The sequence below is a fragment of the Macrobrachium nipponense genome, chromosome 42 (assembly GCF_015104395.2).
Source record: "Macrobrachium nipponense isolate FS-2020 chromosome 42, ASM1510439v2, whole genome shotgun sequence".
NCBI lineage: Eukaryota > Metazoa > Arthropoda > Malacostraca > Decapoda > Palaemonidae > Macrobrachium > Macrobrachium nipponense.
The window spans coordinates 43,056,491-43,073,404 of NC_061103.1; the positions used below are offsets into that span (position 1 = coordinate 43,056,491).

A 16,914-nucleotide genomic window follows, 5' to 3' on the forward strand; every position below is an offset into this window, starting at 1 on the left:
CGGAACAGGGAGAGGAGATACCAGCAAGCAGGCGGCCGAGACGGTTCCCGTTCCAGAGGTGGAACCTTCGGAACCGGGAGAGGAGATACCAGCGGTGGCCGGTACCTCCATGGTCCCCGTCTGCTTCCTCCCCGAGGAAGGAGAGATGGGCCCCGTTCCTGAAGGAACGGGAGGACCAGCAGAAGACCCACCTGTCTCACCGGAGCGAGACAGACCTTAGAAGTCCCGTGACGAGACTTCTTAGTGGGGGGAGACCACCTTCTCTTACGGCAAAGCCTTAAAAGTTGAAGGGGGGGAGGCATGAAGATACGAAGATCTCTAAGAGGAGGATGACGGCACTTGACAAGCTCTCTTTCTCTTCGGTTTCTCCTTCTGCCAGACTTCTACCATTAGGAGTAGATAACCTCACAGGGCAGCGCAACAGCTTCGTCCAGTGACATAAAACTCCCGGGTAGTAGAGGTAATGAAAATGATTATCAGCAGGGGATCAGTACACACACTCGATGATCGGTTTGCAACATGCTACGAGTCATAGGTACAATTCCAAGGTTAGGATAACCAACACGAAGAGCATCCAACCAATACTGCTGAAAACACAATTACCACTAGTCTGTAAAAATAAGGAGAAAAAAAAAAATTAAAGTAATGAGATACTCCTCACAATCCAAGGGGCGCCGCCCTCCGAAGTGAGAGGATCCCCCAACATCAGCACACCGCACGCCCATCCTCCTACCTTCTTCCGATATTAAGTGAAAGGAAGAAGGAGAAGAGAAATTACCATAACAAAACATGGACAAACCTTTGAAGTTCCCTTGGTAATTCCCAAGCGCAAGCGTAATTTCCGGATGAATACATGTCCCGTTACAGGATCAATATCACTTACGTTAAATACATGTCTCATCCTCACGATAAATCATATCTCGTCCTCATGCAGGTCTGAGCCAGTGCTAAAGGGCGAAAGAATGTAAATAATATGTTGGCATACTTAGCCGCCGGCTCTAAACACAAGTAGAGGGGCGGTTACAAAGCTATCACAAAAAAGTGGTTTGTATATTAATTGAAAAAACCAAGGATAAACCTTTGTTTAGTATTATATCAAACCCCTATATAGGCATAATATTTCAAATACAAAAAAATAAACCAAAGGATCCACCGGAAAAATGATCAACGACCAGTCAGCCGGAGCTCACAAACACACGTCTTCATCGGAAGACGGCCGAAAGTAAAGTGGTAGATGTTTACCATCCGGGCAGGCTAGGGTAGTTACTGCCTAATCACCTTGTTCAAGATTCAACGGCCGTAATTCCAGCTACGCCAAAAGTATGTTCCTATTGTTAAAGGACCTCAGGTTTGTATTATGTATCTGAACAAATATATATTACTACTCAATCTCCCAAAGAAAATATAATGAAATTAAGTAGTTATAAATAGGCATAAGCTTTCACATAAGCAGATTTTGCGCTCTCTCTCTCTCGCTCTCTCATCTCTCTCTCTCTCTCTACTTGAAACATTTGAAAAAATATTATCACAATCTCTCAAAGTAAATATAATGAATTAAGTATCTCTATCGATAGGCCTAATATTTCATTCTTTACTGTATTGTTCCTCACGATCTCCACAAGTACTGCCCAAATTTTAAAACTCTCTCTCATTGTTTAAGATCTGTCTTCAACTTACGTATGAATTTTTAACTTCAAAGTTTAGCGTTAAACATTACATACTTATAAATAGGGTTTCACAGTAAGTTTAAAAAAGGGATGATTGATATTCTACCCTGAACTGACGTTACCAAACCAACATTACAAATAATATAGAGCCTGTTTCTACATTCAAGTATAAATGATTATAGGACCTCTACAGAATCTCTAAGGTGAAAAGTTAATAGAAATCTAAAAAGCAACAAAAGCTATGATTTTGAAGCTCTGCCCCCTTTCTAGAGTTGCCAGGTGTGGCATTATTGAACAATATATGTCTGAAGATTTAAAAAAACTGTATCTTAACTTTCCTTGCCGAGTGTACATCTTATACTTTGTATAGTATATAAGATCAATTAACTGGAAAAAGTTTTTTAAATTTAGCTACAGTTTTTGGTCATTACAAAAGCAACATTTACAGTAGTACTGTATAAGTGTTAAAACAATAAAAGCCATTAAGAACAAACCTGGGTATGTGTTTTCCATTTTTAGAGTTGAAAATTACTTTTACCCAGCTGAAAAACTTAAATATTCCCTGTACTGAACGTGTAATGATAGTGGTCATTATTCCAGATCCCTAATGATTTCCATGGAAATGGAGATATACTCTGGGACTGCTGAGGGAAAGAAGGTAGATACAGTTTGGCTCAAATCTAAATCAGTGTCAAGGCTACCTTATTTGTTACAACAACAGATTCCAAGTATAAATACTCACTCTTGATGATGATATGCTTAGAGGGTTGGCTGATACTCCAGATGATGATCATTGTATCAAGAGAACCGCTAGCTACTAAACGACTATTGGGGCTCCAGGCAACACAGTTGACTCTTGCGTTGTGGAATCCCCATTCAATTTTGTTAAATAATTCGTACGTTGGAAGTGAGTATACAATCACCTGCAAATAAGAAAAACAAAATTCTTATAAATACCATTCCCGTCACATTTTCAAAGAACAAATTTGGAAACAAAAAAGACATTAAGTCACATTTATTTTACAGACATCAGGAATTTCCAATATTTGCCAATCGCTTTCCCCGTTGCTAACCAGTAATACGAGCTGGAAAGTGGGGCACCTACTCCCCAAAAGTGAGAAGGAAAGCAGGCCAGCAGCACACTTTCATGCTCTTAAGAAATCAAATCCTCATCAATGCTATATTCAGTTCAACAACCAAAGTAAAGTCGCAACAATTGAACAACTTATAGGTCTAGTTATGATAGTTATCTTGCATATACTTTCTGATTGGCCCAACTTACAAACAAGGATACTAAGAGTGGAAGTATGGGGGAGAGGCAAAGATTTAATTACCATTTGTTTTTGCAAAACTTTGGCTTACGAACAAGCCTACTAAGTCTGGAAGTTTGGGGAGAGGCAAAGATTTAATTTCCATTTATTTTGCAAAACTTTGGCTTACCTTACGGTTAGCATCGCATGCCACAAGATACCGGGTATCTGGAGAATAAAGCAACATCAGTCACAGCACCAAGATGTTGCAGGTAGTTTTTCTGGAAAAAAATACAAATGTTTAATGGTACTAGTACTTACTTACTCAGTATACGAAAAGTATTTCAGACCATGGCTTGTCCTTCAAGAGTTCTCATATTTTCACTTTGGGTAAACATGGTTACAGCACTTATGAAAATAACAGTTTTAGGTATAAATCGTTACGTTACTTATGCTTTGTGGGATGAAAGCAGCTGTTCAAGCTAACAAAAAGGTTTTTTTTTAGTTTAGAAGTTTATAATGAAGCTGTAATTAAATTGCTCAATTATTAATCACAGATGAGTCAACATGAAGAAACACTGACAAAAATAGCGATAAGTAAAAATTGACAATTTGTCGAAAATTGCATTTTTCCTAACTATACAAACCTGAGGTCCTTTAACAATAGGAAGGTAACTAGCGGCAGCTGGGACGGTCGTAAGCTTCGAACAAGGGAGAACGGTAGTTAACTGCTTGTCCGATCGTGCGCGCGGGTGCGCGCAAAGCCCGAGAGGTGAAGAATCACTTTTGCTTTAGGCCCATGCAAAAAGTTGCAGAGTGAGGGGTGGCATGAGGTGGGACTATATGTAAAGGACCTCAGGTTTGTATAGTTAGGAAAAATGCAATTTTCGACAAATTGTCATTTGTTCCGATACGTAATACAAACCCTCGGTCCTTTAACAATAGGAAGACTCACTTCTTGGTGGGAGGAATCTGAGTCTTTTTGGTGAACAGACTGGTGTTCGTCCAACCTTGGAGTGCCTCCCTGGTCGTAAGAGCAAGGGAGGGATCCAAACCTCTGTCCGATTGATCGGGGTGTGCACCGCAGGATCAATGGTCAGACCTCTGGGCCAAGTACTAAGAGAGAGGCAAGCGTATCTCTTCGTACCAGCAAGCAAGAACTTGTTCCTGTTTGCAAGAGACAATCATAAAATGATGGGTTTGTCTCAATTTGGCATCCACTTCCTCCCCCTTGTTGAGGAAGTGGTGGATATTTACTCCTATCCCTACTGAAAGGGATAGGATGGTGCTCTATTGAGTAGCTCACTGCATCTCGTCCTTACCCAGCAGGGAGGGTGACGACCGTGTCCCTCTTACCCAGAGGTAGAGGGAAAGAAAAAGATGGGAAGAAGGAGCCAGTCACACTCTCATTCCTCATCCATTCTTACGGTCACACCAGGACTCGATGCTGTTCAGCCTGCGAGGGGTCTGGGTTAACTACACAACGTGTTGAGCAACCACCACGGTTCCCAAGGAAAAAGATCCAAGGAACTGTGGGCAATATCCCGAAGGTAGAAGGAGGTGCATGCGGTCCGGTTGGACCAGGCGCCTGCCTTCATTACCTGCGCCACGGAGAAGTTCTTGCGGAACGCGAGAGAATGATGAAGAGGCGTCCACACTCATCCTGGGTGTCGAGTTTCTTCAGACAGCTCCGTCGCGCCTTCACAGGACAAAGCAGCATAGCCTTCGTATCGGAGGCGGTGAAGTCCATTAGGGAGGGTATTGTGAAGGACTCGAACCAATCGTCAGTTACCGAAGGGTTCTGAGTCTTCGCTACGAAGATCGGTACGAAATCGAGCGTCACAAATCCCCATCCCTTTGTGCTTGACTTCTCAAGAGAAGTCATGCAGTTACCTAAGACGAAAAGAAGGGGATAGTCATATAACCTATCCCTCTTCTCGACTTTGGTTATGTACAGTACTCCATACTGACAAGCTATTAAGACGAAGTAATGATTGCTCTGGAACAACCGAACTAAGTCCACAGTATAGTTCGTAACTGACTCGGCGCTCTGACAGCTGCCGACTGACTGGTTCGGAATCAGTAGAGGCAAGTTGTCCAAGCATCCGGGTAAGTCACGTGACCTTCGCCCTTTAAAGAGTTATGCTGAGAGACCAAACAAATAAAATATTTGTTAGTCACCGATGCCGGACGGCGCGGCGATGATTCTCTTAATGCATAAGCTCAAAAGGCGAAAGTCAATTGCCTTCAAAAGACCGAGGTCCCTGATGGCAAGAAATCTCATAGACGTTGAATCTCAGCTTAAGGAGAAACAACACTATGTGACGTTGAAGTGACGTTGAAGACGAAGGTAGGCAATGAATGCAACCTACGTCTTCCAGCTGAATCGAGAGAAGGAATCTCAAGATTCTAAACCTGTGCTTACAAATGACTGAAAACGCTAACCGCCATTTCATTGCTGTCCGGTGTGCAATGAAAGCGGGGCGTTCTTCAGTAATGAAACACAGGGGAGTGCCGCCTGAAGAACTGCTTCTCATGGGCTGAACGTTTGGAAGTAGAGCTGGCAGGTGTGGGAATAGGCGATGTCTTTCAATACATCTGCTAATCCGGGTGAACAATGAACAATTGCACACCTCCGAATACAAGATATTTTGAGGACAAACTCAGATTCCGCAAAAATCATTCGCATTATCGAAATAACGATGCAGCCAAGAGACTATTACAGAATTCTGTTTACCGTGCGGTAAACAGAAAGATGAGAGTCGAATAGATATCTCTGTTTAAAATTCTCGCAATACCGAAGACGATGAATATAGCGTCACAGCAGTAGATGGTCATTCATGTATGCGAAAGAATCCCCATTATCAGAGACTTAAGTCCGTGATTGTTGGGCAGAGATATGGTTGGTATTCAATCAAAGCAGGTGAGAAAGACATAACCAACCGTCCATCTCAAAGCGGCAGCTGGTACTGAAATGCCTCGGGCAATTCAATACGCAGTAGCTGTCGCTGACTCGTCCATCCTGAGTTGCCAAGTAATCCTTTCCACGAAGGAATGCGTTCGGCTAGAAACCACCGAAGCATAAAAACGATATGCTCGAACAATTATATTTATGCGAAACGAATTTCGGTAAATATAAAAGCTTAATGGTGTTGTTGTGACAACACCATAAGTATATAAAATTGAAACTGGAAACTCCTGGGAGGTTGCAGGCAACCCGAGTTGCAGTTCAATTAGAATACTTTTCGTCTAAGTCGCAATCCGTAGAATAACCAGGATATGCGCCTACCCCTCTGACCATTCAACTGCTTAGCAGAATCATGTCGCGAGGTTAATATACGTAGTATATTTGTAGGATTCTGAACAACGATCTCCATCCTAAATTCTTTCCTTCAACAAAACAAAATAAGGATTGGAGATCGACCACCTTCGGTCTCTATCAAAGAGAGTGAAGAAGTCTTCCTCGAAGGAAAGCTTCAATGGTGAACAGAATACTAAGACGATAGTTCAAGCCAAACTGGATATTCCCGTCCGTTCTTCTCTATTCCAGGTTGGTCGCCTACTGTGAGATAGTCTTCTTTCAGCAGCAGTCTTCTTCCTAATGCTAGAAATTCCAGGAATTCGAGCATAGGCGAGGTTCCCGATTATCGTGTAACATATCGGGGATTCCCGTCTCGCTCACTTTGGACCGTGGTCTCGCCTAAGTGTTTGGAGATCGTAAGAAACTCTAACACACTGAATGCGCTAGAAATTCCGTAGAATTCTAAGCAGTCTGCGAAACCCCCACCGAATTCGTCAAACGATATCGGCTGGTGGTCCTCTCGATTCCCGTAGAAATCGAGAATGGGGCAGGATCCCTCCTCAACGACCCCGGGCTTACGTCAGGTAGGACCCGAAGGTCCCCCGGTAGCGCAGTCCCCAACGTGGAATCCTACAGAGAAATCTCTGTAGGATCCCTCCCCTTTCCCTCGTAGCCGTAAGGAGAGAGGGAATGGGGGAGGAATTGGATACTCGCTCGCCTTCCCAGTGGAACTAGCAGTTGGAGAAGAGTAGGAGCAGCCATCGCCGCAATCAGAGTCTGGGAAAACGTATCGTCAGGAGAAAACGTTTTCCCGAGGAGGGTTACGAACTCTCACTGTAGGTAAGGGTCTGCCGCCACTGTGAACGTCGTCTGGGTGGGGCTGATCGACACCTGACAGGAGAGAGCCGATACCGTCCTCCGACTCATTCCAGTCCTCGTCGAGGTTGAAACCTCTCAGGAGGACCGAAGGAGTATTTAAATACGGTGTCCGAAGACACGTAGCAAACACCGCTGTCGCAGTAGAGGAGGTGGAAGTAGCTTGATCGGACCGGCCAGAACTGAGAGAGCCTTCTTGTCCGGAGACGGAGAGACTCTGGTTCAAGACAGAATCGCAAGCTCCGATCACGGCAAACCCACCGTCGGTTTGGGTTCCCTCTCGGGCCCCAAAACGACTCGAGCAGAGACATGGGCTCTGCTGGTGGGAGCGGCGATCCTTCCCCCAGGTCGTTGTGCTGACGAATCAGTGCAATAACCTGGGCAAAGTTACTCTGAATCTCGGAAGTTACAGCGTCTTGAGGAGTAGGACCATCCAGTCCCTCCAACAAGAGCAGCTCCCAGGACCCTCCTCCTTCAGAAGGACGACCAGCAACAGATCCCTGACGGTTGCCTCCAATCACTTGCGCGTACGTCCTGGTTGGTCCTAAGACCATACCTGGCACGTGCGGCGTCGTGACGGGATCGTGAGCGGCGCATCTCTCACGATCACTCCTATATACCTCGCTCTTCCTGGCGTATGCCGAGGAAGTTGAAGGTATCGGAGAGACAGAACTGACGCTACCCCCTCCCCTCCCGTGATGGTCGCCCTCCAATCACTTGCGCGTACGTCCTTGGTTGGGGGTCCTAAGACATACGTGGCACGTGCGGCGTCGTGAAGGGATCGTGAGCGGCGCACCTCTCACGATCACTCCTAGCTACCTCGCTCTTCCCGGTGTAGCCCGAGGAAGTTGAAGGTAGTGGAGAGAGAGACCTGACGCTTCCCCCCCCCCCCCGCTCGCTGGCAGGACCAGCGTACGTGGGGGGCTGCAGCCGATCACCCAACCCGCGGTGGGGATCGATCTGCAGGCCTGGCCGTGCCGCTCACCTGTGAGCGGCTCGACTGAGCACGTCGACCCCGGTCCCGTGCGTCAGACGAGCTGCTGCTGGTCACCGTATCCGCCCGATCCCTGTGGGAGCGGCGGTCAGGTGACCTGCAGAGCTCACTTTCGCGGTGAGACCGGTGAGCGTCCTCGCGGCACGTCCAAAAACCGCTGGTACCATGCCGAGGCTGGGTACCGTCGGTCGAGGGGACCTGGGGGACCTCTTCCCAGCCTCAACCCGTGGCCGGTCAGAGACCGTCACGTCCACCGAGGTACCGGCTGGTCGCTACGAGAGCGGCCGCTGGCCTGGCGAGAGTCACCTGAGCGGCTCTCGACAGTCTTCTGCTCCGTGCCTCGGGCATGACGCTGAGCGAACTCAGGCGTCTTAACTTTGGCTGCACGGTCACCCGAAGGAGACCGTACACTCGGAACTTCTCGCGGACGAGAAACCGAGCCGGTACCTGGCTTAGCAGCAGAGCTGCCAAGACCAGGCGAGGGTGTACCAGCGGTAGCCAGCACACCCTTGGTCCCCGTCTTCTTCTTCTTCTTCTCAGAAGGGGAGACGGGCCCCGTTCCCGAAGGAACAGGAGGACCAGCAGAAGAACCCCCCCGGTGTGACGAGCCCTTCGAAGTTCCCGAAGGAGTCTTCTTAGGGGGAATATAACAAAACCCGGTTACCAGCTGGTCGCTGCGAGAGCGGCCGCTGGCCTGGCGAGAGTCACCTGAGCGGTTCTCGCCAGCCTTCTGCTCCGTGCCGTGGTCTTGGCGCCGAGCGAACTCTGGCGCCGAAACTTTGGCTGCACGGTCTCCCGAGGGAGAGCGTACACTCGGGATCTCCCGCGAACGAGAGACCGAGCCGGAACCTGGCGTAGCGGCATCGCCGCTAGCACCAGGCGAGGAAGTACCAGAGCTAACCGATACTCCTCTGGTCCCCGTCTATCTCTTCCTTACGGAAGGGGAGACGGGCCCCGCTCCCGAAGGAGCAGGAGGACCAGCAGAAGGACCCCCCGTCCCACCGAGGTGGGACGGGCCCTTAGAAGTTCCCGAAGGAGACTTCTGAGGGGGGGAGGCAGCCTTCTTCTTCTTCGGCTTATGGGCCTTAGAAGTCGAAGGGGAAGAGGCAGCACAGACGAAGATGACACCTTCCTCTTCTTCGTCAGCTCACGCAGGACAGTCGTCAGGTCCTCCATCCAGGCCAGAGTCGGGCCTATTGCCGAAGCAACACGGCCCGACTGCACCTGTCCGGAAGGACCTGGGACTGGGGAAGACACACCATGGGCAGGACCAGCATGGACAGGCGCAGGAACCAGGAGCGACAGGAACAGCAACCAGCTCAGGAGCGGCAGGAACAGCGGCAGCGGTAAACACAGAAGGGACAGCCAAGCCAGTAGCGGGAACCACATCAGCAACAGGTACGGCAGGCCCAGCCATCGCCTCGTAGAATCATCGGCAGCCAGCGGGAACCTGGTACTGGCGGCCGGTCCAGGGGCGAGCTGCTGGAACAGCGGAAGTCTGGGGCAGGCAACACGAAGAAAACACAGGCGGCGGCGGCGGCATACCCCTCCTCGGTACGGCGGCGACCGGCCCTAGAAGCGGCAGATGGCGTCACCGACACAGCATGGGGAGTGTAGACCAGCGGGGGGAAGCAGCATAAGCGGCCATGAAGGTTGTAGTGGAGACCACTCCAAGGTCACCGCCCCAGACCTCGCTAGACGCTTGCAGCAGATCGTGGATGCTAGGCACGCCCTGCAGCCGCAGTGGCCCATACCTGTCCAAGGTCGTCTCCCACGGATGTAGCACCTGCGGTAGCACAGACAGATTAGTAAGAGGGGTTCCCTCACGCACGGGGGGGGGAGACATGCCCCACCCCGAACGGAAGGAAAGACCCCAAAAACAAAAATACGAGAAGCTGAGCGGGGGGGCAGGAAAGAAGACGAAGAATCGGATACCAAGGGAGTCGCAGGAGAGCTTTCCGACGACTTCCTGCAGGACCTTCGCTTCCCCCACCCCCGCACTGCAGTGAAAAGTAATATGAAAATGAAACAGAATACTGCACTTGCGATTCACTTCATAGAACTTAAGGGGGAAAGATCAATTCCCGGGTAAGAGCGGAAACTTGATCCATAATAATATGATGCTATCATAAATATATATGAAAATGAACAATACTGCACTTGCTATTTCACTTTCACAGCAATAAATCGTAAGGATTAATTCCCTGGTAAGAGCGGAAATTGATCCAAAATTAAATGATGCAATTAATAAATGAAAAATGAAAAGAAAACTGCATTGCGAATCCACTTTCATTGCATTCTATTCATACAAAATAAGAGGCTCGTGCCGAACGCATCAAGCTCTCGGCAACGAACGCACAGGGCAAAAATATAATGAAAAAGAGTACTTACATCTTTTCAATTACACACTTTCGACAAAATACATGACTCGGCGCGAGTGCGCCCGCCCTTGGCACCGAGACATAATTCAAGGGTTCAATTCATGAAAAGAGCGGAAATCGCGTCTCTACGGCGATAGCTCCATGTTGATTTCATAATTAAGTAATGAAAATGAAAACAGTGTACTTACAGTTTCATTTTCAAGTCAAACAAACCATTAGTAGAAAACATAATATAAACAAAGCATACGACGATGAAGCGGGCAGACAGCGATGACGAACACGTCCTTCACACCCGCGGCCGAAAGCAAAAGTGATTCTTCACCTCTCGGGCGGCGGGCGGGGCAGCTGCGACGATTACGGACAAGCAGTTAACTACCGTTCTCCCCGTTGTTCGAAGCTTACGACCGTCTCCAGCTGCCGCTAGTTACCTTCCTATTGTTCAAAAAGGACCGAGGGTTTGTATTACGTATCGGACAAATTTAATACTATTTAAGGGCTTTCACATCCAATAACAGGTCAGTCCTTTGAGTTACGAATTTTAGTTCTTTGTTATGGATGTAATTCCTAAAAATTAATATACATAAGAACTTTACAGGAAGCAAACCTTACAACTTACCTCAGTTAGCGTGTTGTCTTTCAGTGTGAAAATATGAATAAGGTTGTCACCACCTCCTACAGCTATTTCATTGCAGCCCATTCCACTAGCAGCAATGCACAATCCATCCCAGCTGATTGGGAAACTGCCAACTTTCTTGTCTTCTCGAATAATACAAATCTACAAGTGAAAAATTATTATTACTCTTCAAACAATGAGAATTATAAATTCTGTAATAATTATTTTATTGCTATTGAGTTGATCAAAAATTTTCTCAGTACTTTTATTGAAGTTTAATAAGAGGTATAATTTTAACGAATGAGAGAATGTCTTCCTGAAAACCCAGAGGGTCATCTCAGCCCCTTAATCATAATTCAAGCCTTCCTCTGTGTCAAACAGTTTCAGACATGCCAACTTGAAAGATCTTGTAATGTGAAAAGTCCTGTCTTGCATTTCAAGGTCATATTTCAATGGCCAAGAAGGAAAAAAGATGTTATTCATCTGAGTTTTCTTGGTACTGTGCTGTCGGCATTCCACAATTTTTTCTCCCTTTCACAGTGGCATACTAGTTGCTACTGTTACTGTGGATACAGCAGTAGTTGTTTATTTCATTTTTTCAAATAGGCTTATTATTTAACGTATTCATTCAAGTTTAAATACACGACAAAATTAAAGGTAATTTGTCTCAACAAGAACTCTGGTTTTTCTCTACACTACAAACCAGGAAATAAAAAAAAATGCATTTGCCCTTAAGTTTTGTGGGGATATTATTAAACATGTATCAAGATAATCTAAAGCCAAATAATACATAAATGATCTTGCCATTTTACTACAAATAACGAGAGTAACACAAACATGATATTGTAATGATACAATAAAGTTTGTTCATACTTACCTGGCAGATATATATGTAGCTGTATTCTTCCGAAGTCCGTCAGAATTTAAAAAAAGCTTAAGACACACGTAGTGGGAGTCAGGTGGTTAGTACCCATTCCCGCCTGCTGGGAGGCGGGTATCAGGAACCATTCCCATTTTCTATTCAGATTTTTATTCCCACTGTCTCCTGAGGGGAGGTGGGTGGGTGGGTACTTTGAATATATATATCTGCCAGGTAAGTATGGACAAACTTTATTGTATCATTACAATATTCATTTTGTTTCATGCAACTTACCTGTCAAGGATATATATATAGCTGAATCCCACCTTTGGAGGTGGGCAGAGACAGATTAGAATTTTAGGAAACATAAGCATGCAGATGATTGATATCTTGGTTCCTTACCTGTTAGCATAGCTGACTTTGTGATTACTGTCACCCAAGTCTGCTTCTGCTTTACTAGAGTTGCCAGCGAGGTAGAGACCTGTGTAGCTGGTGCGCTCTAGATGATCTGTCAACAGGGGCGTGACCACGACGTGACTAGACCAATTTGACCATACAATGAGGGCAACAAAGCAATAAAAACACCACCTGGCCTAGTCTACCAAAGGTTAGTCCCACTAAACTAGGCTAAAGGAAGGGAGATCCGCCTCAGGCGGTCGACCCCACAACCAAAAAACACACAACATTAAAAAACTCACCTAACCACTAAAGGATAGGATGAGTGCTACCTCCTGTCCCCAAAACAGTGTCTGCGGCGACTTATGGTCCAAGCGAATAGCAATGTTCGTATGTTGCTTTCACCTCCCGCAGGTAGTGCGAAGCGAACACAGAGTTGCTCCGCCAAAAGGTGGCACTCAAAATGTCACTGAGTGCCATATTTTTGTGTAAAGGCTACCGAGGTAGAAATAGCCCTCACTTCGTGGGCATTCACTTTAAAAGCCTCATATCACTATCACTGCACAAGGAATGAGCTTCTTTAATGGTGTCTCTAAGGAAGAACGCTAGAGCGTTCTTAGACATAGGAAGATCTGGCTTCTTGACAGAACACCACAAGTTACCAGAAGGTCCTCTACAGTCCTTCGTCTCTAAGTAGAATTTGAGAGCCCTGACAGGGCACAGGACTCTCTCTGGTTCTCGACCCACGATCTCCGTCACCTTAATCTCGAATGTCTTGGGCCAAGGGTTGGAAGGGTTTTCGTTCTTTGCCAAGAACGTCGGGCTCAAAGAACAAATGGCATTGTGGTTCTTAAACCCAATATGCTTGCTTATAGCCTGGATCTTGCTAACCCTCTTCGCCGTCGCCAGAGCAGTTAGGAAACCGTTTTTCTTTTTAGTCAGGTTTCTAAGCGAAGCTGTGTGAAGCAGTTCGAAATGGCTGGACATAAGGAACTTAAGAACTATGTCTAAGTTCCAAGATGGTACTTTCGGTTGAGGTACCTTCGTAGTCTCAAAAGACCTTAGGAGATCATGAAGGTCTCTGTTATTGGCCAAATCCAGCCCTCTATGCCGAAAGACTACCGACAGCACACTCAAGTAGCCCTTTATTGTCGGCACCACCAATTTTACTTCCTTCCTCAAGTAGAGGAGGAAGTCCGCTATCTGGCTCACAGAGGTTGATGTGGAGGAAATGCCCTTCTTTCTGCACCAACTTCTGAAAACAGCCTACTTGGATTGGTACACTGCAAGAGAGGAAGCTCTCCTTGCAGTGGCGATCGCTCTTGCCACAGGTCTTGAAAAAACCCTCGCTCTGGCCAACTTCTGGATAGTCTGAACGCAGTCAGACTCAGAGCGGGGAGGTTTTTGTGGTACCTCTCGAAGTGGGGCTGTTTGAGTAGATCTGTCCTTGGTGGCAGAGTCCTCGGAAAGTCCTCCACGGAAGGACATGACCTCTGTGAACCAGTCGGTCGCCGGCCAGAAGGGGGCAATTAGTGTCATCCTCGCTCCTTCTGAATCTGCGAATTTCCTCATTACTTCCCCTAGGATCTTGAACAGGGGAAAGGCATACAGTTCTAGTCCCGTCCAGTCCCAGAGAAGGGCGTCTACTGCCACTGCTCCTGGGTCTAGAACCGGTGAGCAATACAGTGGAAGTCTCTTTGTTCTCGAAGTTGCAAAGATGTCCACGAGAGGACGTCCCCACAACTTCCACAGCTTCTGGCATACGTCCTGGTGAAGGGTCCATTCTGTCGGCAGCAGTTGCCCTTGCCGACTGAGGAGGTCTGCACGGATGTTTTCTACTCTTGAGACGAACCTCGTCAGGATAGTAACGTCGTGTTCCCTCGCCCACAACAAGATCTCCTTTGCAAGGAAGAACAGTGGGTTCCTCCCTGTTTCTTGAGGTATGCCAGAGCTGTGGTGTTGTCCAAGTTGATCTGCACAATCTTGCGAGAGACTTCGTCTTGGAAAAAACTGAGCGCAAGATGAACTGCTGCCAGTTCCTTGAGGTTTATGTGCTAGGACACCTGTTCCCCTCTCCAGGTGCCTGACACTTCCTTCCCTCCTAGTGTCGCTCCCCACCCCGTGGTAGACGCGTCTGAGAACAACACTAGGTCGGGGCTCTGAAGCTTGAGGGAGACTCCCTCTGCAAGCTTCAACGGATCTCACCACCATCTTAGGTGTTCTCTCACCTCTTCTGAGATCTCCAAGATCGCCTCCAGGTCGTTCTCGTGCTTCCAGTTGTCCGAAAGAAAGAACTGAAGAGGTCTGAGGTGCAACCTCCCCAGGGAAGCAAACTTCTCCAGTGAGGAAATGGTCCCCAGCAGACTCATCCATTTCCTCACCAAGCATGATTCTTTCCCCAGAAAGGCCGACACTTTGCTTAGGCATTGTTGCTGTCGCCCCTGGGACAAAAAAGCCCGAAAAGCCACGGAGTCCATCTGAATCCCCAGATAGACGATGGACTGAGAAGGGGTCAGATGTGACTTTTCGAAGTTTACCAGAAGTCCCAGGGACTTCGTTAACGTCAAAGTCGAGTGAAAGTCCTCTAGACACCGGGCTATCGAGGAGGCTCGAATGAGCCAGTCGTCCAAGTAGAGAGAGATCCTGACTTTCGACAGATGAATCCATCTCGCAATGTTCTTCATCAAAAAGATGAAGACCATCGGTGCCGTGCTTAGTCCGAAACAGAGTGCTCTGAATTGAAAAACCTTCCCCTTCAGGACAAACCGCAGGTACTTTCTTGACTGGGGATGGATGGGGACGTGAAAATATGCGTCCTGGAGATCTAGACACACCATCCAATCCCCCGGTCTTAAAGCCCAAAGCACTGACTGAGGAGGCGTCTCCATCTTGAAACCTCTGCTTGATGACAAAGTGGTTTAGGTTGCTCACATCTAGGACCGGTCGCCACCATCCTCCTGACTGCTTCGGCACCAGGAACAGTCAATTGTAAAACCCCAGGGATTCCAGGTCAAAGACCTGTTCTACTGCTTCTTTTTCGATCATCTGATCGAGCATTGAAAAGAACTTGTTGTTTTTTCCCCCCGGTACGAGGGCGACATATCCCTGGGTGTCATAGACAGCGGGGGTGATTTCAGGAAAGGGATACGGTAACCCTTTTCCAAGATGTCCAGCGACCATGCGCCCGCACCTCTCTCTCTCCAGGCTTTCGCAAAAAGCTGAAGTCTGGCTCCTACCGGTGACTGAAGGACTTCTATTTCACTTCTTGCCCTTTGAAAGCGCAGGGGCTCTGCCTCTGGAAGTGCCTCTTCCTCGAGGGGCCGGTCTCAAGGAAGATCCACCTCGAAAGGGCTTCGATTTCTTAGCAATCGGAACTCCTGAAGTCGAAGGGCCTGCAGATCTTCGAGACGATTGAGCGAGGAGATCCTGTGTAGCTTTTTCCTGCAGACTAGTTGCAAGGTCTTTAACCATAGCCTGGGAGAAGAGATGATGCGAAAGAGAGGAGCGAAAAGCAACTTCTGCATTTTTGCGAAGGAGAAACTGACTTGGCAGTGAAGTTGCAAAACAGGGATCTCTTCTTTAAGAGTCCTGTGCAAAAATGCACCGCCAGCTCCTCCGAACCATCCCTGACGGCCTTGTCCATACACGACATGACGCTGGACAGCTCCCCCAGGCTAACCGATTCGGGACTCCGAGACTTGGTATCCAGAACTCCAAGACACCAATCTAAGAAGTTAAAAGACCTCTAACGTCCGAAAGAGGCCTTTAAGGTGATAATCGATCTCCGTCGTCGACCAGGTCACTTTGGATGATGAAAGGAGGGACCTCCTCGAAGCATCTACAAGACTTGCAAAGTCTCCTTGTGCAGAAGAGGGAAGTCTGATACCGACGTCCTCCCCTGTCTCATACCACATTCCTGCTTTTCCGCTAAGCCTAGAAGGCGGAAGAGCAAACGAGGTCTTGCCTTGAGCCTTCCTTCGTTCCATCCAGTCGTGGACTTTACGAAAAGCCCTCTTAGTAGAAAGGGACTTCTTCATTTTAACAAACCCCGAAACTTTGTTGATCTTAGAAGACGAAAGTTGAGAGGGGGGAGAGCGAGGAGCTGCAGGTTGGAAAGTGTCTCCGAACGCAGACTGAAGAAGGTGGGTCAAGACATGGTAGTCTGAAGAGACAGGAGCCAGAGGTTGTTCATCATCAGCTTCTTCTGAAGCCACGCTTATCTCACCTTCCGACACAGGTGAAGTAGGAGGAACTAGCAACGATACTAGACCCTCAGGTCCAAGTCTCAAATCGAAACGATGTTGCGAAGTCGAAGGCAAAGCCGAATCCTGAGCAGGTAAAGACGAAGACGGAACACGGTGCACCTCTTGAAGGCGTGTTTGAATCCTGAAGAGTGTCCTCAAACACGCGCGGGCGTCGACGAGCGTCCACCCGAGCGTCAACAGGCGCGCGCCTGGCGTCCACTGGCGCACTCTTGGCTTCTACTGGCGCGCGTTTGGCGTCCACTTGCAAGCGCCTGGCGTCTGGCCGAGCGTCAAGATCAGGTTGAGCTTTAACAGAAGCGTCCAAAAAAGCGT

At 47.7% G+C, this 16,914-nt stretch overlaps 1 pseudogene; it reads right to left on the reverse strand.

Moving 5' to 3' along the window:
• Positions 1–16,914, reverse strand: part of LOC135213358 (actin-interacting protein 1-like) — a 135,643-nt pseudogene that overhangs the window by 27,607 nt on the left and 91,122 nt on the right.